The sequence below is a fragment of the Scatophagus argus genome, chromosome 8 (assembly GCF_020382885.2).
Source record: "Scatophagus argus isolate fScaArg1 chromosome 8, fScaArg1.pri, whole genome shotgun sequence".
NCBI lineage: Eukaryota > Metazoa > Chordata > Actinopteri > Scatophagidae > Scatophagus > Scatophagus argus.
Genome location: NC_058500.1, coordinates 14,413,874 through 14,437,847, shown reverse-complemented (window position 1 = coordinate 14,437,847; position 23,974 = coordinate 14,413,874). Strand labels below are relative to the sequence as shown.

Genomic DNA, 23,974 nt, shown 5'->3' with positions numbered 1-23,974 from the left:
ACTATTGATTTAATTGTATTGGTTCAGAGGGCGTACTGTACAGAGGAAGTCATATATCAAACCAAACATCCTGTACCAAAACGTTTCGGTCAAACACATGTACCGTCACACCTGTAGTGTTTAAGTATCACGGTGGGATTGGAAGGACATTCTCCCTCAAGTGTCAGAGGGACACTCAACAGGGAGGACGAAGAGCGAGGACAGACAGACTCGATCTGATGGTGTTCAGAGCAGGCAGCCCTGTGGGGACCGCCATTCCACTTTATGGTCATGCACTGAATTAACGAGGCCAGATGTCCCCCCACTTAACATGTGTGAAAGTGTCCTCCGATGGGCTCAGCTGCTTTAAGGATGTACAGATGGGGGGGGGGCTATTTTCAATTATCCCAATTTCTCACTCATCGTGGCTCCTGAGGTTTATGTTAATTAAAGATATCGGTTCTTCCTCTGTGCATACAACAAATTAGATGGAATTTTTTAAAACAATCAAAGTACCTCTCCAGTCCTTCATCACTCTCTATTTCAGTTGTCACCCACCAGAGGGTACTGCCTCCTTCGCAGTGTTTCAAGTGTACTATGTCAATCAGTGGCTAATGTATTCTAAATGCGTCACTGGTAAATCACTATCTGCAAGGACAACAGGCCAAGGACTGAGTTGGCTTGTCCCATTTAGAAATCACACCCCTTGAAAGAATGAACAAGATCTTGAACAAGATTCACCACTGCTCCTCAAAACCACAAGCCTTCTTCTGTGTGGGGGGATGGAAAAGATGCAAACAATAGTAATACAGGCCCTGACTTCTCATTGATTTTTTTCACCTCACCTTATGACAAGGCGGCTCATGCATTTCTGTATTGCTGGGGTCAAAAGTGGAGGGTAACTGCGAGCAAACACCTTTAATTTGGCTGTAATATTCAGTCAAACAACTGAAAAGCCTGCGGTCGAATTCACGTATGTTTATCTGATCAGCATCTCGCAAACTGTTTGCTTTGTAATGGGTCAAACAGCACATCTGTTTTCATTTATGTAGCTTATTATAATAACAATTGGGTCATTTCTTTGTGATTGCGATGGAACACAGTTGAGTCATTCAGACTATTACCCAGATGGATAGGATATCAAGATCCAGCAGACTCACTCATTAGAAAGAAAATTAGAGGCCTGCCAACACTGCATCATAACAATTTCTTTGATTCTTTACACATTACATCATACAGTTAAAATAAAAACAACAACATGTGGACAAATGCAGAGGTTTTTCTACCAGCCAGCAACTGCCATCATCCTGACACAGGGAGGAAAAAAGGGGGCAGAGACGCAGCGTGGTGCAATCCCAGCGCGGACCATCATGCGAGCAGATTAAATAACGTTTTTCCAATGCCCTGTCAAACATTCAGCCGCCTCTGAGCAGCTAGACAGCCGTTACAGCCTCACTCTATGAGGCATCTCTCTCTCTGTATGGTCGGAAACAGCCTCTTTGATCCGGATATCGCCCCTCAGATTCCTCAGAGGTGACACTCTTACACGCGCCTGTATGTGAGCTGAATGTTTACTAGCTCTCTGTACCTTGTCAGCGGTGAGACTTGTGTTTGTGAAGGAGGAGGGGGTGACTCACAACGCTACTATGCTTCCCCTTAGTTTACATGAATCAACAAGACAGTCTGTGGACTCAGACCCAGATCAAATTGCACATCAGATTTAATTTCCTACAAACACGGGTATGAAACACCGCAAATGGAGATGATGTGAAGTAACAGCACCAGCAACATGGAAGCGTGCACATAAGTAAGAATTAAATTGCTATACTGCCATCTCATCGCAGTCTTACCATGAAACCCTCAGTGCTCCTTTTCCAAAACAAATCCCACACTGCAGAACAACTTGGGCTCTTGTGTACAACTCCATTAAGACGGCTGGCCACTTCCTCTTTCATTCAGTCCACAAGTAGTGAAACTAAATGGATATCCTAACCCTCTGGGGAAGAGAGGAACATGTTATTTGAAAATGTATTCAGAAAGACAAGCTGTGCAAGTTTTCCCACATGTAGGTTGAGAATGTGACTATGATTGCATGTTACCCACATGACCAAAATTATTTCTGTCACACAACTGGTTACCATTTCAGACACACTTATAAAAGGACTAATCCTCTCCTGACTCAGAGTTCCAACAAACAACAGAGCACTTATGGTCTAAAAGTGGGGAAAAAAGCTGTAGTGAGTGACCAGAAAAAAAAAACCCTGGACTATGAGTGGAATACCTCTTCTTGTTTACGACGTCATTTTGCAAACATACTTTGTCAAGTGACATAACCTGAAAATCATTCATAAAAAGGAAATCAATGCTCGTTGTTTGTAAAATCATCACACACCACCTGTTAATGACATCTAAATCAAAGACCAGAGAGCACGGTCTGACAATTCAGCATTGAGAATTGTGACTCACAGGAACTCTGAGAAAGATAACTATTGTTAACACATTAACTAGAATTGCACCTCATGACTTACATAACATACCACACTCACATTTGGGTGACTTTTAAAATTCATCAAGCTACAATTGCTCAAACTGTTTCTTTACATGCAGCCAATGCCCTTTATGTTCAAACAACCATCCATTATCTGTGGTGCTTGTGCCATACATTAGGCCATGCAGTGTCGCCACACTCAACACACTCAAGTGGATTAATCACATCTGAATCATTAAGATAGAGGTCACTTCTCAGCTAGAAGGGGGACCAAAGAAATGCCACAGGAAGCCAAGCACGGTGAAGATTAGCTCCTCACAATTAGCGATGCAACATCTGAGTCCATGTAATAGTTCAGCGAATAACACAGCAGCAGGGGGAGGACTGCAGGAAGCGATTGTTTTTATATGGCAGAGATTGAAGGCAATCACTGCTTCCCCCTTCCCTTCCTGGATTTGAATCTTGTTTCAGGGCTGAAGCTTTCTTTGTGCTTATGTGGTCACATACCCCGTGGATTCATCTTGACTGAAGTCACATGAAGACTCACTTTATGACTTACTATGACCAATTTTACACTTATGTAAGTAAACAAGCCATCCTCCCCCTTCTACTATAACTGGAAAACATTAGATAAGCTGCCTTTCAGACAAATAACTGTAGTCTGCTTTCAAATCCTAAGCTGCCCCCCTACTAAACACACAAACATCTAACCAGCTAGCCCCCCTTGCTCTTTTCAACAGGCACAGATTCCCTCACCCCCACACAGTGAGAGCTGCATGTGCTTGGGCCAGAGTTCATAGCCTTTGGGGTGCTGAAAGGGGGAAGTCAAGTTAATTTGGTGGTCCTTCAACAGTTTGCAACTAGTTCAGCCGGTCTCCCACACACTGCCCCCTACCCTTCTTTCAAAAAACTCAACTACTTTCCATTATTACAGTCCAATAATCAATTTATGACATGGGTGAAGCTGTAAATCCCAGTTGGGAAAATCCCACCCATCAAATTTATGTGCTACTGACTCATCAGGATCCATTTCAACATTTTCCCTGTCAAAATGCAACTTTTCTTCCCTTAAAGTTGATTGATTGCCTAAACACACCCGCACACACACACACATCTTTAATGTGTGCGTGCTCTCCTTTTGTTAACTTCATTACTCTCACGTTAAAACCATTAGCTGCTGAAGCCATGTTACAGGCTGGGGCCAGGTCATGGAGGTTGCTTCAGGGTCTTGCTACACCGTCCAGAGGGAGCAAAGTTTTACAACAATGCAGCCAACTTTCAGCTCGCCGGATCACTCAAAAACATTTGACTCGAGGTCACACGCGTTTCCTACCCCGAGTATAAACACAATTTAGACACTTTCAGATCATAGACTAAATAAGTCCCGCCCGGCTTTAGTCAACGCTGTTGCCAAAATTCCGTTTTTTTAAATCACCCACACGCTGCTCCCCCTGTCTGCGCTACCCTCCCTCCTCCTCCACCACCACCCCTCCGACCACAACCGTCCTGCAATCTTTTTTTGTATTCAACTACTCACCCGCCAGTCTGGTGATTCTTGGAGTCCAGGAGACTGCTGCAAACAAGTTGAAAACGCGATCCTTGCCCGAGATGACCCAACGAACTTAAGCCAGCTGGGCCAAATCCAAGAACCGGAACACAGCGAGGCGAACACGGACACTTTTTAACCCCCGTTTTAAAAGAAAAAAAAACCCCAAACCAAAACAAAACCCTGCTGCCTGCACGGAGGGGGATCAAGCGAGCACTTGCTTCAACAAAAGACGGTTTCACTTTACTGATGGACTGTTCACGTCCGAAATCGCCGAGCAAAAAGACACTATAATGCTAGCTAGTCCCCCCCCCCCTCGAAACGGCTCCTATTCGCTTTGGCCGTGTTGTTGTTGCTGTCGATGATAATGTCCACATGAAAAGTAACACAGCGCTGGTAGTTGTTTCGAGGGGTAGGAAACCAGTGAGTTTGTCGTTTACAGGCGCCGCTTCCTTTTTCCACACATACACATACATACGCTCTCTCTCTCTCTCTCTCTCTTCTCTCTTTCCTATGCACACACACACTCCACGCTCCCCCTATCTCTCCCTCCTCCTCCTCCCTCTTCTTCAGCTGTTCAACAGACGCATCCACATGGCTGACCTAGTCTTTCTTTATCCAGACACTAGTGAAGGAGAATTACCCCGACCACACTCAACAAAAAAAAAAGGAGGAAAAAAAATCCGAGCGAAACAAAAACATGGACTGGATTCAAATAATCGTCAGGGACAAAGAGGGGGGGGCAATGTGGCTGTTGATTGATGGCAGCCCCCGTAGGGAAGCGCTGCGTGCACAATGTGTGTGTGTGTTTGCTTGCATCAGGGAGCGGGATGCACGGCAGCCAAAGTGGCCCGAGCGACCATCACCAACCGATCAATGGTAACGCTTATGGGAATGTGAGTGAAACACTAAAGCGAGACAATGAAAGCCGTGAAAGCTACTAGTAGCAGCAGTAGTAGTGCCTTGTAAATAACGGCTCAATAGCCTTCATTTTTCCCCCTTCACACAAGGCCACGCAGCAGTGACACGTTTTGATGCCTACTAAAACACATCAATATATTTTCTTTTTTAAATTCTGATTTGCATCGTTAAACAGTATATAAATCTGCTGGAAATGATACAAGAGGGAAGCGACTTGAATGCTGCTCAGGCTTGTGGAGCTCATTTGCATTTTTGGATAATGAATTAATTAGTCACCCCACCCATTAAAAAGGCAGAAACAAGCAGGGATGATAATGTGAATAGTCCATTAGCAATAGATGGTAGTTTGATTTTAAAGGATAGCCTGCATATCACATCGAAATATGATTCCGGTTGTTTTCCATGCACTAATTATATGTTTTGTGAGAGAAAATATACATTAGTTCAAGAGCATTCAAGAGAAAAAAAAATTTTGCCCCCACCCCAACACACACACACAAACTAGAGGACTGAGGGAAACAAAGATGGACCGCACTAAGTTATAAATTAATAGGATGATTTCCATTTCAGAGCGTGTGGCTTGACACATTTTCATTGTCTTAAACATGATATTGGATCACTGTCAAAATCCAATTAACTAAAGCAAATAGTTTTCAATTTTTTATTTATTTATTTTTTTTCCACTAAAGCCAGGCAGCAAGAGAGACAGGCAGTAAGGATCAATAGCAATTGAGTTGAGGGTGGTGTGCAGGGGGTCCTTCATTGTGCTACAAACCATGTTGGTCGTCTTCGTTTCAATAGTGGAGGAGGGGGGAATTCTGCTGTGGAACAAAGTGCTGGTAAAACCTTTCCCAGCTCCTGAGGCAACTGTCCTGAGATGTCGTTACCCCCCCAGCATGGTAACCTAACACCAGAGCAGCCACACTCCTCCCTTATCACAGTATGTATACATTTCACAAGGTCAATGTTTACAATATTGACACACACAGTCTGCCTCCTTTCCTGAGCTACACAAACATCCAAAGTATTCAAAATTGATAAGGAAGCGGATATGCATTTTTCTCTGTTTCCAAAGGGCAACCAAAGCCTAAACAATACAATGACATTTCTTACTCAAAAAATGATTCTATCTTGTGCTACGAGAAGAAACCAGCCGAACGCCAACATGTAAGGTTTGTGAGATTTAAGTTAGACCAAGACAGCAGTGAGGGGTGAGTGCAGTGAATCCTCTCTACAGGCAGTGCAGAGCAAAACTGGATTGGCTGGCAGGGCAGGCTCCCCTCCCTGGCAGATGAGATCCCATTATCAAGCAGACGAGAACTCCACCTCCAGGATTTCACAGCTCCTCTGTTTATCACATGGCTCTGTCAAGTTGGGCACCATTAACCGATAATGAAAGGAGACAACCGGTGCAGTTACAAGCAAAGCACTCCACATTCTACAGGCCTAAGCATGTATCTGGGAAGCTGACTGCGTCTATTCAATTCTGTTCAGCATTCAAACAGCCCATCACAATAACTTTTCCCTGAGCACCCCCCCTCCCAGACACACACACACACACACACACACAGCTACAGTGCCTTCAATCCCCAACAGAACAAAAACTGGTTACTTGGTGCCTCTTTCTGAGTTTAGAGAGAATGAAATCTAACAGCACTGTGTGTTGCTACAAAGAGAGAAATGGCACATTTCCGCAACACCCTTTTTCCTAAAGATCATTCAAGAACAATTCCTTGTAAGAGTTAACAAAGCCAGAGGGGGCATAAGAGAGAAGGGGAAAATAGCATAATAAAGCAACACAGACTATCATTTTAAAATGTGTTTACTTCACCCCTATCAAGCATAATTAGTACAAGTGTTACTAAACAAAAAGACTATAAGAATGCCACTGAATCAAAGGCCAACATGCCCACTCCCTCCACCCTAGTCTGACTACTCCATTTATGCTTCATAGAATTCTGTAGCCACTTACACTCATTAAAAATGAATATTTAACAAAAGCTGTGGCTGACACACACACACTGTTTGCTTTAGCCTGATTTCTACACACTGGAGAAAAACAAGCTACTCAGAGGCAGCAAACACAGAGAGCAGGCGGGAAAGAAAGTGCTCAGCAATACAAGTAAGTCAGCCAGTAGCTGAAACAACAAAAAAAGTGACATGGGTGACTGAGCCAAGCCTGTGAGAGACTTGGCAAGCCTCAGAGGCCCTGGCCTCTTAAGCACTCATATCTAGTAACTTCATTTAATACATTCACCAGGGATGAGCAGACAAGTTGAAGGGAGGAAGAAAAAAAAGGGATTGAGAGAAGAAAACAGACTTGTAAACCAAGAGGAGGGTTAGGTTGTGGCAGTGGTGGGGGTGTACTTCAGACGCTCAACTTTAACACATGACTAAATCTCTACAGTGTAACAAGCTAACTTTTCTGCTGCCAAAATATAATACGAGGCAGGGGAGCGGATGTGCTAGATTGAACCTCAAGACCATTTTACCATTCTCAAGCAGGTATTATCTACAGGAGCCGTTCTACTCATATTAAGAACCTGGACAGTGCTTTTCCAGATGGGGCTTTTCAAGCAGCAACCCTCTCTTCGCCACACATACTAAATCCATAAAGAACAAAGACTCTGTGTGACTGCTGCTTGAAGTTACTGTTCCTCATGCTGACGGCAAGTGCTGATAGCACCCCCACCCCCTTTTCTGCTGGCAGGCAAGCAAAAAAAAGCTGACTTCAAATCATTCATTGCCCCTTTTAGCCTTCACGGATTCTTAAGAGAACACTTTACAAGTTGGGGGAATCCAAAGGGAAAATAGGGTCTTACACGACTAATTAAAACACAGACTTTGCCTGGAGGAGGATGAGAAAGGGGGAAGCAATAAAACAATCCTCTCCAATCTTCCAATAAAGTAACTCAAGGAAATTACTCAACTAAATATGGTTAACTATACGCTTGTGGATATGAAGATTCATGATTTTCATGGACTATTGCTTTAGCTAAAAAGAACAGCACTCGGCAGAGTCAAATTTCATTAGTCAAAAAAGGAGCTTTTAACAACAGAGTTTACATTTTTCTCTATACAAGTTGTCCTGTGGAGACTATCCAAACAAACAGCTAGTAATTAAGCTGCTACCTAGCAAGCTTCTATTTGCGATCATTAACACAGTTGTAAAAATGTGAGAGAAGCCAAGGAATGGCATTTCACTTTAGGCAATCAGTGCAAGGTCTAGCCTCACATAGCTATCTTGTTTACATAGCTATTCACAGTCACATTTGGCAGGCTCGCAACACTCTGAAAACCAAGACACTTGTAGGCTACATATGTCTAATCTCTTTGCCAAGCTACACAAGCTACTCAAGAGAGTGAAACTTGCTTACAGCAGCCATTTGGTAAAACTATTACATTAAAAAAAAGAATACAAGTAAACCTTATTCCAGATGGAGGTAGATACCACCTGGCAGTCAAAGTGATCAAATGCTAGTGAGAGGAAGCACAGCATTTTCTTTTTAGAATACACAGCAAAACCGGATTGCTCACTGATATGAGGAAAGAAAAAAAAACAAACAGCTGCTAACAGAAGCTCAAACTGCATCTGAGAGGCTGACAGTTTCTATTAGATTACAGCTTGATGAAATGAAGAAAAGAGCTGAGGTGAAAGAAAACTAGGGTGTGAAATGTTTGTCAACCAGAAAATAACCTGTATGGCTATAAACTCACATACACAGGGAAGTGAAAATAGGCATAAACAAACACTCACTTATAATACCTCAGATGGTACTTCACTGAGACCCTGATTTTCCACATTCATCAAGCTCTCACATGGACTCTGTGTCTGTCTGATTCTCCAGGCAAAAACAGGGCCTCATTCATCTGAATAAAAGAGCAGTTCAGCCTGCCGTGGCTGCACTGAGAACAGACTCTGAGGAATGAGACTGTATTTCCAAAAAGGGCCACAGAGAGACAAAGTGCAGGCTGTGGCGAAAAGAGGAAGTTTACATTTCAGGCAAATCCTTTTGTGAACAAAGACACAGCAAGATAAACAAACAGTACATGTGTCTGATGCTCAGCTCTGGATCCAGTTAAGAAAATCCTATTCCAGCAGGGTGAGACTGTGTTTAAACATGATCAGCAAAACAAACGGGATCCATGATCATGAGAGCAAAAAGAGAGAGTGACGGTTGGGGTGTGTGATTCCTGTGTGGTTACTGTCTCTAAGCTAATCTGCTCAAATAGCCAGTGACTGCTCCATTTCACACAGAGCACATGGCAGTCTCACCTCCACACACTGCCACCCTATGGACAATGAGGAGAAATGCGGCTTTCATGCTGTTGCTGTGCTAAAAGAGGAGACTGAGTGGGGGGAAACAGAGGTTCATGATGTGAAGAAAAAAAACATTAACTCCCTATACTATAATTTACGACCTGTGTATTAAGATGCTCAATATGGCGTACAAAGCTGCATCTTTTTTTTCTCCCTTCAGTACAAAGCTTATTCAGAAATCAATTATTCCCTGGTCACACTTGGCTGCTCTCAGTATGTAAGCTAATGATTCAGCCATCTAGTTTATAGTTAGATAGTGATAACTAGAGTAAGTACATCCATTATAGGTCAGATGAACAAGATTCTGAAGTCATTCAATCCAATTTTTTCACATTTTGAATTTTTCCAAATCACTTTCCTCACATTTCTTTTTTCAGTTCGGCATGAATAATAGCAGTGAGAAGTAATCTCAAAAGCAAATGTAGGGTCAAGCATGTCAGCAATGGGCGCAGTGAGAAAAGGACGTGTTATTCAAAGAGACAGCACACAGAGAGGGTGTTGAGCCTGTGTTATGAGATTAGGCTGTTTTTGTGGGAGCGAATGGGCAAAATCTGTCTGTGTGCAGTCAGAGCAGACAGTTTGGAGATCAGCACTGAGGTCAAGAGGAGCCACTTAGCTGTGTTTTGGCCTTCCAACCCCTACAGTGCTCAGAATCAACCGCTCTACTGTGGGAGTAGATAAAAAGCTTGGCAGCAGCCTTGCAACTAGAGACAGCTACATTTACTAATGCATGCAGGCTTTATTTATGGCTTTTTAAAGGTACAAAATGGAAATTAATGGGAATAGGTAGGAAGGTGGGAAGTTTGCTCATTAGCCAGAATATATATTAGGTTACCCTCACTGGTACAGATCCCAGAAGGCACTAAATCTCGAGGCTTATTATAAACAAACAAAGCAATAAACAGTCCAGACTAAAAAAAACATATCTCTCTCAATTACAACGAAACCATGAATGTCTTTTTAGATGTTTTCTTTCCTCAACTATTATCACTATAATTTAACAACAGATTTAAACCAGATGTGATGCTCTTTTTTCTGCTTACCACACATTATTATAACAGCAGTGAGACAAGAAGAAAATAGCTGTTTCTTTGATGTCTCTAGTGAGGAGATAATGTGGTGAAATCTGAGAATAATGTGTTAGGTGTCATTCATGATTACATGGCAAGCCTGCTACTCTTTGTATTTATTGTTTGGACTTATGAATCAATTGAGCTTGGAAGTGTGTTTCTCATTATGCTGTTGTGGCCACGCAGAGAATTACTACTCAGAAGTGGTGAGCTGGAGATTCTGCAAATTGCTTGTTTGGATGCACATATTCTGCATAATGCATGAAGCATCTAACATATAAGAGATATGTGCTTGAGTGCGTGTGTGTGCATGTGTGTGAAAGATAGCAACAGAGTGGGAGAGAATGGAGAAATGAGAGATAGAGTAATACTTGACATTCGATGCTGAGCAGATTGGAAACCTAACATGCAGCATGCTGTCTTTATAGACATTATGGTGGCTAACAGACAGAAGAGGCTTGGTGCAACATCCTTACGTCAGCTCGCAGAAGAGGGATGGATGAAGGCAAAAATAGATGGCTCAAGCGAGGGAAAGGAAGATGGACCAAAGGAAGGAGCACAAGCCGTAGCTCTCTGTTCCTGCACACATCAGCAGCAGGAGGGCAGGGATGCGCGGAGGCCAGAGCAAGCCAATTACCAAACTCATTAAGTAACCTGCTAGTCGGCTTTGAACCCCCCCCCCCCGCCTCCACATCGTGACTGGGTTCTCTGTCGCTGTTGTGGACTTTCAGATAGGCGCTGCCATCATCCTTGCACCTCATTTTTAAAAAAAATAATGGCTACAGAGGGGAGTGGAAATGGCAACACAGTAATCACAATTCCACTGGAATTAAAAGTGCAGTGCAGAATTGCAAGTGAAACCACAATGGCCAAGTACTGTAGACTGAAAAATAGCTAGTCTGGAAATAGCTGGTCTTTGAATTTACAAGAATGATGTTAGTATAGGCGACGGAATTCATTTATATTTCTTTTTATTTTTTTTAACATGGTTTAAACAAGTAAAACTCCAGGTGTTTGTGGAAACCGTTAAATGTTTCTCTTGCATTCATTGAAAGTGACTCAACTGAAAAATTAAAATCAGTGTAACTGGGTTTGGTCACAACCGGAAATTGAGTATATTCAAAAAGTGCGCCAGAAAGTGTTGTTTACCAGTGTGAAGCAGAGCATTCACAATGCTATGACAAACTGGATGTAAACTGCCGTAATGTCTCTTGAGTGGGAAGATTCAGCAGTCTCTGGTGGCTCAATCAGAGGCCTAACTACTGAGAAGGTACCGCAAAGTTCATTAATGTGCATGACAAACCAGGCAGCATTTTCTCTACATTGCTGGTTTGTGCTGTGTGCAATAACAATCTGTGGAAAAGTCTGTGTTGATATAGAGTCCAAACAACTACTAGTACTACTAGCTTGCCAGTTCTCCAACTAACAGAGTTACTCTAGACGTAACCACTGTTTCAAAAGAGAGGAGGCCAGCTAGGACAAAGGCTCAAAACACTAATTGCAAAAATGGCTGATGTAAGTGATACAGAGGTCCTATGGTCATGACTAATTTTTGGACAGGCAGCACGAAGTTGTAGAATGTTTTAGTTTACGAATAATTTTTTGTCAGGAACGTTGTGAGAAGTGGGCATCCTTGTATTTTTCCATATTCCTAGAGAATATACTTTATGTAATGTTAGTTTAAGTGAGAGTATGCTGCTCAAGAATTGTGCTCTAAATTTTTGACATTTTACCTATAACTGTGCAGCACTATTTCACATATGACATATTACAGCAAAACCTTAAACTGACTTTTGATTTTAAATAAGGCACAGGGGCTGAATTCAGACAGTAATGAAGTAATTTCCCTGTTTAGTGTGATGTAGACGCTGGATGAGAGTATCTTTTATCTAAGGAATCTGTATCTACATGGGTGAATATCCGGAAAACCTGGCCCATTTTTGCGCCTAACTTGTCTCTTTTTGTCAGTGTTAGTCAGTTTAATATTTAAGATTTCACATTTGTGCACACTTAAACATGGAACAAATGGTTAAAATCCATTTTGCATAGAGAGAGTTTTAACAAATCAAGTTGGATTTAAAGAAGTAACTTGGGTACCAAGGGCATAATGAAATCACTTTAAAGTTATATAATACCTTTGAATAATAGTTGTATTATGAAATCAAGTTGGAGTTGATTTCATAATACATAATACAACGACTCAACATGGTTCTTTTAAACAATCCAATGTGAATAAAATTCTTTTCTTTCGCAAGAAATAATGAACTGAGAGAAGAAAAAAAACGATGTTCAGTAAACATGTCATGATCATGTAGGACTGATGCATACATCGCAAAAGATAACACTGCACTGGCTGCAAAAGAAGAGAAAGGCCTGCCTAAAGTAATGCTAAAAAACAGCATATAGCGCTTCCAGGCACAAACAAAGGGGTGGGTTAGCACAAGTTAACAGCTGAGGGACGAATGAGCTGTTCTCTCCGCAGGCACAGAAAGTAGCAGAAAAGAGGTCCTCAAGATATAGGAGTAGGAATGGAGAAGGCTACGTACAACAAGGGATGAGTAATAAGGCTGAGAGCAGGCAGAGCACATGATCAAGGTCCACTGGGTGGGGCAGGAGGAGAAATATTTTGGGGCAAGGAGCAGGAGGTTAGGGGAGAGGGGAGGAAAAAAAACAAGACAGTTAGTCAGCACATCAGTGTCACAAAGCTTTGTTGACTAACCTTGACTGCATTCACCGCTTAGCTCACTGCCACATTGGCTCTCAACAAGCATTGACACAACGACAGTCTGCAAGAGAAAACTGAAGGAGAAAAAAAACAGACACACAGAGCAGAGGGAAAAACACATGAATGATGTGTAAATGGAACAAACGAGGTGATAACAGCTTGACAGTAGAGGTGTATGCATGGGTGAAGACGGCTGCCATATTTGGCATCATGTTTAACACATGGCAAATATGGGCAGTAAAAAACATGAAGGCACACTATATAAAGATAATACCATTCAGAGCACAGTTATCAGTTTCTGTGAGGAGATTGTGAGCGTGTATTCTAAGCCCATATTCATTTCCCTCTTCTGAATAAACCTCTCTGTATGCACACAGATCTAGGCACTCATACCTGCTACACACACTGTAAAACACACACACATTCAAACACACACACACACAAAAATCCCCCACCCCTGATCCTCCCCCCATTATCCCATGAGCCCTCTCTTCTCTGCCGTGCTTGACAAGAGCTTGGAAATAAAAACATCACAGCTCTGCCTCGCAGCACCTGTTCAATAACATTGACATTTCACATTCAGCATCCGCACAGAGATTCCCTGCATTTACTCTCTTTAACACCCAGAAATGAAACATACACACACACGCACGCATGCACGCACACACACACACACACACACACACAGCTATAGCAATCTGCTACATGATTTCAATGTAAGCATTTTAATACTGCACAGATTGGGGACATGTAGGTTTGTGCTCATTTCTGTGTGCCTGCAGTTACCAAGGGTGTAAGAATCCAATTTAATGGCTGGGTAGACATCTAGAGTTAAACAAATCATTTTATCAACAACTCACTCATTAAAAGATAGTGATTCTTGCACAATGCTTCTCAAGATAACTGTTTATTGTAGTCAATAATCACCCATCACACATCAGTCTGCTCAAACGACTGATTTTCCACTATTTGGGTGGCTGCAACTGTTGCAAAACCAAATGAACAGTGAGAATAATTTAGGAAGATTTGCGCAGCCTATGTGTTTGTTGAATGACATTTTATGTAGGTCTGACTATTAGGAGGATGAGAAAATTATACCTTCCAGACAAGACAAAATGCTAAACAGCTAATGATTATGTAGGTCACTGTAGAATGAATTTGTGTAGGATTTTGTTTGAGCTGGTTTTCTGTAAAAAGGAGGATGTGGCTGGATTCTAAACAAATTGTTTTTGACGATACAAAACAAAGTAACATATTTACCAGATGTGCAAAATGATACTGTTTGTTATTATTCATTCCCTGCTTCTGATGCAACACTACTCCCGAAGTCAGGCTGCATTCTGATGTGAAATGGTCTGCTCCATTATGAATTTGAGAATAACACCAGGTGTGCAGTGAATAATATACGCATATTTCTATCCATGCAATCTCAGCACTGTTCAACAGCACAGCCAAATTGGAATGCACTGCCAAAAATAGCACCAATACACACAACAATCCAGATAATCACACAATAATTCATATTCAGGCCGTGATCAAAGATTTTAAAGGTCACGGATATTTGATGTAAACATTTGCCTTGATTTTCCTTGAGATGCCCTATGAACATACATGATTTTGTTCCACAGATGCATCCCGAGGAGAAGATGAAATGTGTAGAGGGCCACCTAGTGCCAGGGCTCAATGGTGCCGCCAGGTGCAGCCTAACCTGGGTGGCTGAGCAGGGACATCTGTTTGACGGCATTAGAGCCATCAGAGCCGTGCCATAACCACAGATTAAATGGCAGTAAATCTGAGGATTAGATCAGTGTATGAACAGCTCATATTGATTTTGCAAGCAACTCTGGGATTTCCACGGTGACAATGTGGCCATCCAGCTTATACAAAGACACAAACACACACAAAGAGGGATTAATTTGCCCATCCCTTTTTTTTTAAAAAAAGGAAAAAAAACACTAAAAATCAGCCTGTGACTAACACATCTCTATTTTAATCAGCTCGCATCTTGGCCAGGAGGCTGTATCTAAATAGCACAAGGCACGCAATATCATTCCTTTAATGAACTGTCCATACATCCAGTCTCTCCCACTAGTCACAACAGGCCTAGAAATGTCCATTCCTATAATGTAGTACATGTGCTAACGTGAAAGATCACTTCAGTGCTCTGCAAGTTGAGGTTCATTGTATGTGAGCAACAATGGGTGTCGTGGATGATGACAAAGACAAGCTGGCCTTCCCTCCATTTGCTGCCTGGTCTCAGTCCTAGAATGTGAATATGCATGCGCTCTCTCTCTCTCTCTCTCTCTCTGTGTCTCACAAATAAACACACACTCTCTCTCTCTCACACACACAAACTAAAATTCACTCAGCCCCAGTAAGACCTTTTTTGACACGACAATCCCAAAATCCCGTGCTGAAATCCCAATCCCCTATGACCACCACGGTCCTTCGGAAGCTGGCTGACATCAAAGACGAGCGACAGTCTGTCAGTGTCTCTGGCTGTCAAGGACACGGTCATCAGAAAAGCCACTATTTTAACACCAGGCTCAGACTTACCACTTCAAAACACCTCATAACATGAGGACACCAAAGACAGCATCTTCACTATTTACATACTCAAAGAGGTGGGTGTCAAGTGTGTAAAGGTATGAGCAATGATTCAAAAAGACAACGTAGTAGATACAAGGAATGCAGGCCAAAATACACAATTACACCTGTACCTCTGCAACCAAAATGTACTTGGGGTCAGAAAACACTGAGTAAAGCCTATAAGATCATGGAAAGTGAAGCTTAATCTTGGCAACCTTATTTGGCAATTGGCAGTAACCTGATTCCTTCGTCCAAAATAGCCATACTGGTCATCATGGATGACCTTAGCCACCTATCAAGCCAAATGAAAGCAATTACCTGGTGATTAGTGCGCGTTGTATGGCAGCTCCATTACCCTCTCAGAAAAAGAGTGTGGAGGCTGCAGTGTCTATCCAAGTGGAACGCTCTCCTTACTACCTCCAAATAAGAAGACATGAGCGAGGTGAGTGAGAGAGAGACACGGAGAAACTCAGTGTGACAGTAGAGCAGCTCCTATTAGGCAAGCACATTGAGCCGTCAGGCCGGCACATTCATCAACACACAGAATGCCAGTCAGCGGCACCAGCAGGCTCGCCCGCCGTTCTACCATGCTACTGTTACTGTGGCGAGGCAGGGAGGGGAGAGTGACAGGGAGGCATTTGCAAAGCAGATTTGGACCATTCTTCTCCAGCATTTGGCAGTGCGAATGTTTTTATGCATGGTTCGGGTGGTTTTTACTAGAATTTCCTCTTCCCTAATAGATCTGCCATGGGCTGCTAATGATATCATTATCATACATGCACTGTAATTGTCTGGACCCAGGGTGTGCCAAGATCAATGGACAGCAAAAATCTGGATCAATTGATTAGTCTGCTGCTGTTAAGCTGCTAAAACATATTTTGTGCACAGTCAATGTGCTGTTGGATGAGCGGTGAATGAATTGGGTCCTTGCCTATTTTCAGAGTGCAGCATCCAGACATGGGGTTAGGCAAGTGGATCTGTGCCATATGAGAAGCGAGCCGAATTGGCAGGGCTGATCAGCTTCCTCCGCACATCTTAATGTCAACCACAGACACTACGATTCCACAAAAGGCTGCAAGGCTGGGGCTAAAGTGACTATTTAACATTCCTGACAAATTCAAAACAAATATATAGTTGTGTGTTATTTCTATTGTCTCTTTGTCATCATGAAAAGTCACACCACCACATTGTCAAAGCTGGTTTTATTTTGAGCCTGCACACTAGAGAAATTGTATTCCAACTTACACACCGCGCAAAGGCAGATGGTTTTGTTCTACATGCATGGTTAAGCATTTGAAGACAAAAACGTAATAGTACGGAAGATGGAAAAGTATCATTACAGTAAATCACACTCTCCAGTAGCATTGCATTGTGACTGTAGCACAGCGTGAGATCTACATGTAGAGTAAATGCTTACTTAAACTATGACATTTAAGCAGTCTTACTCCTGAAACATATGACAAAAACTGCAACACAACTACAGCGCCATCCGAGGGTCATCCTGGAGCGTAGACATAGCTGTGATAGAGTTAGTTTGGGTGTGGTGATTAATGCGAAAAATGTTCCCCCCCTCCATTAGCCGGCTGATGTGCCCTTGAGCAAGGCACTTAACCCCCAATATGCTCCCCGGGCACTCGATGCTGCCCACTGCTCCTGTGTGTGTTTCACTGCATGTAATTTGCCGGGTGCTGCATGTGTGTGTTCAACTAAGGATGGGTCAAATGCAGAAGACGAATTCATTGTGTGTATGTAAATATATATATATATATATATATATATATATATATATATATATACTGTCAATAAAGCTGATTCTTCTTCTTGAAATTTTATCAGTGCAGACACTTCAATAGCGCATGACATTTTCTTCTTTTCTTCAGCAGCATGAGGTGAGATGTGATTTTGAATAATATGTTCAGAACTATGCAATCAGTCAAAAAATCCAAATTAATGTTGACATTTTATGTGTAGGTAGGAATGTCTAAAGGATAGAGGCTTTATCAAGATCATTAAACAGGTAAAAACAAGTAATTATACAAATGTGGACACAATATTTTGAACATCATTTTGATCAACTGCAATCCAAAAAATAAACAATGCAAATGACTTGCAACAATTAGCTGATTAAATAATTACTTGATTGGCAGAAACAACAACCATTTCAATTTATGGACTGACTAACTTCATTTAGCAGAAATATAAAAATTCTCAGGTTTTAGCTTCTCAGATGCGAGGATTTTCTGGGTTTTCTCTGCTGTGACAGTAGAGTGAATATTTTTAGGTGCAGGACACTTACATATGTTTCCACTGGGGGATTTTCTTAATCTTACTTGACATTTTAAAAACTTAAGGATTAAATGATTTATAAAGAAAATAGCTGGTAGATTAATCTGTAATGGAGTTAGATATAGCTCAAATTTAATTGCGCTCGTGGTTAATTAAACTCCATTACAAATCAATATAACAGAATGAATATATCCTCAGAAAATGTGTCACAAAGGTGCCCTTTATTGCACTGGATTGCATTATATATTTTGCAGCCATCAACTTATTGTGTCCATCTCCTGAAAAGTGTTGATGCTTGAATCATGGAGCCTCTCATCTTTTCCTGCCACTAACTTGGTCTCAATCATGACTGTAATTTGAGAGCAGCCTGATTGTGTTAGGAGGCAGCTGATTGCACTGATGAGTGGAGAGCTGCTAAAGAGAAGAAAGTGGGCCATCTACACTGAAAAAATAATGACATCAATGACAGCCAGGGTTGATATAAGTTTGTCAAAAGGGACTGTGCTTTAAAAAGAACAAAAAAACAATAAAAAAAAAACGGTGACCCCTCTCCCCAAAATGCAAACTGGCCAAAAACAATCCTGTATGAATTAATCTCCAGTCCAAGCATCAGTTGAACTACATTTTAGTGGGGCAAATCTATGCAGAGGGTGAACTCTATCTGTGGCTTTGCGCCATCATCCCCCTTTAGGCAGCATGATTCAACTTATTCCAGTGTACTAACCCTAATGCAGGTAAACACCCAGTGGACTTGAATGCTTGACACCAAGCTTGCTGGCATAATAGCTAGCTTGAGTGGGCAAGAAATGAACCTTGTTATGTGTCCTGACACTGGGCCCTGCTCCTCGGCAAATAAAAACATGCCTCTCACTTACTGGCTGCCTGCACCCACAGCCCCATACATCAGCATTATAAAGGAGCTCAGCAGCCTCAAGGTCAGCTCAATTTCCTCCTGCCGTTATGAAGTATCAGAATCACAGCAAGAGGGGGCACCCACACACATGTAAAGAAATGATTTAGGGAGCAAGGGAGGAGAGGGGGAGAAAGAAAAGTGAAGGGGGGTGGAAGTGGGTAATACAATGGGGAACAGTGACAAATCACCAGGAGAGAACCAGCCTTTTCTACAGTAAAGACATGCGAATAGAGAGCATTTGTAAGAAAATGCAGAAAACATTAAGCCTACTTGTCCATAGTAGTCTGTAGGATAAGTAATTAGACTAGACAGTTTTTGTTTAACAGGCCAATTCCACCTTGTGTAATTGCTCAAGTGTAGTCTGTGAAAATAGAAAGCAATTAGGCCTACCGAAATACTGCTTCAGAAAATGTGAATGTTTACCATTTACTGTAATTAAATTGTAAGCTGTAAGCATGGGAATAACAGCAACTTAATGCAAAATAAATGTCTTTTTTTTCCTTTTGAGATCTGGGCCCATTCATCACATGCCCAAGCAATTTGATAAATTACACAGAAGCATGAAAGCTGATCATGTGCATGGCAGCGTGGTGTGTGTGTGTGTGTCTGCCTCCGCCTGAATCGGCAGTCATCCTTGGCTGCCTCAGTGGCTGAGGTCTGACATCTTCAGCTAAGAGCCTGGGGAAATAACAGCAAATTCACTTAATGGCACCACCTCATCTATTCCTCATACAGGGAGAGGAGGGAAAGTTCCTTGAGGTGTTATAAAATGGCTGTTTGCTTTTGGCTCTGCTGCTGTCTCTCCAACTCGTGCCGGTGCAGGTGTGTGGGTAAACACAGAGCGCATTGAGATCTATCACCAGCCTTGGTCAGCCACCAGCTGTAATTTGCAGTCAACTCTGACCCTTTGCAAAAAGTCAGCTTGCTTACCCTGCCCCTACGAACCTTTTTGTGGCGACAGCAAAATCTGGTTTGACGTGTATAAATGTGTGTGGTCGCATATGGGTATGTGTGTGATGATCTGTTCAGGCAAAGGCAAACATATGCAGATCTACATGCAGAGACGATGTGCATGACTGCAGGAACGTGCATGCATGTATTTGCAGGTGTAAGAAAGCATATGTGGGTGTGTAATGTGTGTGTTCCTGCAAGGAGTGTTAAAAAGCCAGAGGTATAATGGCCCTACTCCATCTTTGCGTGAGGTATTGCAGAAGAATCCAAAGCAGAGCACAGCAGCTGGGAGGGAGCCTGGGCTGGCTTTCAGTTGGATAACATCTCAGGGTAACAGCAGGTATGCTATCAGCACAGCCTGAATCCCCTTAGGGCTATTTTGAGAGCCTCTGACCCCTGCATGACTGGCTGGATGACGTCTCTGTGCCAGCAACACAGGAAGAGCAAGACCCAAAACCACACCGCTGCTTCCTCTTGGCTGCACAACATTTCATTTCAGCCGCCCTGAACAGCTCTCCTATTGTTCAAACGTTTTACTAAAAAAGACTCAACAGCTCAATGACTATGTTTACAGACACTGCAATTTCTCAATATTTAATCCCAATTGAGAAAGTTTTAAAATGTTGGCTGGAACAAAAAGCAATGCGAAGCCACTTCTTCAGGTTCTCTGAAACTGTGATGAGAATTTATTTTTTCTTTTTGCATTTTTTTACACTAAATGATTCATCGTGCAAAAAAAAATCAACAGGAAATAAGTTACTGGCAGCCGTATTCAAATTACCTCAACCTAAATATAGTCATAGAGACAGTATAATCACAATAAGAAATGCATTGCGTTGGTTTTAATCAACAGCATTCTAGATATACAAACACCGCAAAAGAATGATGAACCATAACTGGAGTTTTGACAGTATTTTGCAGAACTCCAACTGCTTGATAAAACAGGTTCTAACATCTGACTCAGCTTTCATGTAGCTTCAAGATGAATAGTGCACAGCATAATCTGTGCAAAGGACAAAACATGGCAGCGACATGAGCAAGGTATATAGCGCAAGGCTGAATACTGGAGGGAAACTGATGCTGCAACATAATGTGCGGCATCTAAAAATATTAATGGTGATAACGGTACATAAATGGAAGCTAGCAGGCTAGACACAAAGAGCTAAAAAAAAAAAATATAAAATGCCGTCTGTTGATAATATAATCACATCTAGGGCTGCACACACAATTTTTTTTTAATTTTTATGTATTATCCTGTGATTAGTTGCCCAATTAATGGATTATTCACATATAAAATAATGTGAAACTTGTTCATCACTATTTTCTAGAGCCCAAAGTAACATATTCAAATAAAATTCAGTTTTCTGGTTTATATGTTAAGATGAGGAAAAGAGCAAGAACACATTCACATTTAAGAAGCTGGAACCATCAAATGTTTGGTATCACTTAAAGGGCCAGTTCAACTCAAAAACAAATAAAAAAACAAACAAAACAAGAATTCTTTCAGCTTTAATCACATCCATCAAGCAGAACCAGAAAAAAAAAAGTGGAGAGGAAAGAAAGTAGGAAGCAGACAGTTAAGATTTAAAGTGTGACCACTAGGATGATGTTTTGTCTGGCAGACATGTTATCATTAGGGGAAGCAACACGCTCTTCAACTCCTGCAATGACAAATCTTTACTGGACAAAAAGACACAGGCTACTATCGGTGACAGAGTAAACATCTATTGCTGCTGTACCACTAAGGCCACAATGTGTGCTGTATTAATTTCTAGCAGTGGTGTCTGATAATACACCGATTGGATAATATGTGTCAGTGAGTGCAGTGTTGCTAGAATGGGTGATGGATGCCTCCTGTGAGCTACTCCTCTTGTATAAAGCTCTCTCTCCTCTCTGCTTCTGAGTGAACGGCTTCGCTCTATTCGGCACCCTACTGTTTCCTTGTCAGCCACCTCTACATCTCTTTTCTCCACACCTGCACCTGACACTGTGAGTGTTCTGTCAACCACCTCTCCTCATCCCCTTGGAGAAAATGTTCAGCCCCGCCCTGCTAGCTCCCAGCAGCCCCTGGGGCATAGGACAATTAAAAACGAGGCAGGAGCTCACTGGAGCTGTCATGCCGATTCTCAGATGGGACTTTGCCTGTATTGTTGCAGAGGTAGAGTGGAGTTTGGTATTGGAGCTCAAAGAAAATAATATACTGTCTGCTGTACTTGAGATCAATATTCACTGTAGTGCAAGGTGATGGCAGCATATCAACGCACTGAAAGCAATGCAGTCTGACTGGACCAATATATTTGGCCTTACAGTATTCAGAGATTGTCTGACTGTATATACACACACACATACACACACACACACACATTCTGGTGTCAACCAATTACATGCCTGCCCTGACTGCCCTTGACTACACTCCCTAACCTCCCTCTACAATCCATGTCAAACCCCTCTGCACTGGTTTTGCTCCCTTTTTTTTGCTTCTTCTTTCACTTCTCTGTCTTCAGGGTGTGAAATATTTAGCAGGCCCATCTAAATACACCTTCCGGCACAGAGTCAGAGCTGTCTACTGCTGCCTACCCAGGTAAAGAGTAATGAGAGAGAGGAGGAAGAGGTCTGCGTAATATCTCATCAACATTATTAAATCATTTTTCCCCTCGGCAGTCCCTGGGTGGTCTTGGGTTGTGTTATTTCTCAGTCAGGGTTCAGTGGCCTCAGCTCCTAGGGTTGCTCTTGCCCGTTCTGCTAGCCTAGTGCTGTGCTAAGCAGGTGTCAGGGGAGTTTCCCCTCAATTAAGCAAAGGTAAAGCAATGCCTCTCACCGTGGCGGCGCCATGAATACATTAGTCTTGCTGTCACCACAGGCTTGAGCATCGAGACACATGACGAAGACAGACAGCTGGTTGCTTCAAAAGCTGCTGAAGCAGGTAAAGCCAACTAATGGAAAGACTGTATTGTATCAAACAAAGGCTTATATTAGACCTCTGATATTAAGCAGATGACATAGGCCAGAATATGAAAACATTAATTTATGTAGATGAATACATCAACATAATCAATTCTAATATACACCAAAACAGCAAACAGTGTAATAACATTTTGTCTTGGAGTTCCTGAGAGTTACGCTAATGAGTTTGTATTAGCTGTCTGAGTGGATGACACTGGAGGACACCAAATCCTTGTTGTGTTAATTAAAGCTCAATGAAATGATGCCGATGAAAAATTAGCATGACCTACAGCCTCAGTGAGGGATACTGCCAGGAAAATGGATCTCTCTGTTAAGTTGTTTTTCGAGGCTATGCTTAGAGAGAAAAAAAACCTTTTAGAGATTCTAATAAAATAAATCATTTTCAACAATTATGTGATTAACTAAAAGTGGCAAATCAAGGAATCAATTCAGCCCATGACGAGAACAGAAGTACTCCTCCCTATATTTCTTTATAAATATATGATGGTTTGCATCATTTATCAGAAAAACATACACACACAAAGCAACACCAACAATCATATCAATCCAGAATTTCAAAAAACCCTGCTTTCTTAGCATCTCTATCCATAACAACTTAGTCACGTTACTACTTTACTGCATCTGACAAAGCCAGCTGAAAACTACGTTTACAAAAATATGTCAACAGTAGCAGTAATACCTGCCTTTGTCCATCTTTATGTGTGAGTATTACTGTGTGCTGGACAAGTGTATTGAAAAGGGCTGATTGATGACTTAACTGTCTGTCCACTTCTCTCTCTGATGAGACATGTCAATGTAAAGACACATGAATGCAGCAGCCTGTCCTCCATTTTCTCCTCCTCCTCCCATGTCAGAGGCGGGGAGAATGACGCAGTAAATACAGATGCTGTGTGCACTGTAATTCTGGGGCCCTGCTGCCTTTTATCTGCCATGACAGCTTCTGCTGCTGTCGAAATCAAACGCCCGGGCGCGAGGAAAAAGCTAGTATTCCCTTTAATAAACTGCCAGACAGAGCAGAGTGAGAGCGGAAAAAAAGAGGCACTCAGCTCTGCTCTGCTCTGCACAGGCCAGGCTTGGCTAAGCAGCAGCAGAGGAGAGAGGCGAAATGGGGAGAGCACTCCTTCAGGCATTAGTTGGTATTATGCCGTTCACGCAGGGCTCAGGCATCCAGCATCACTGCACTTAGCAAAAAGCCAATCGGTCAGCAGGGAGTCTTGGGTA

The 23,974-nt window shown here is 42.1% G+C and overlaps 1 protein-coding gene across 6 annotated transcripts in view; it reads right to left on the bottom strand.

Moving 5' to 3' along the window:
• rerea (arginine-glutamic acid dipeptide (RE) repeats a) overlaps positions 1–23,974 on the bottom strand; it is a 119,489-nt gene that overhangs the window by 80,933 nt on the left and 14,582 nt on the right. For 2 of the 6 annotated variants that reach the window (XM_046397271.1, XM_046397277.1), the window contains exon 2: positions 13,045–13,124. The exons of 1 other annotated variant lie outside the window; for it this stretch is intronic. The gene's annotated coding sequence lies outside the window, so the exon portion shown is untranslated. Of the gene's footprint in view, positions 1–4,004; positions 4,722–8,691; positions 10,196–13,044; positions 13,125–23,974 lie in introns of those variants that run through there. 3 more of the 6 variants (XM_046397274.1, XM_046397275.1, XM_046397272.1) reach the window with 3 other exon arrangements.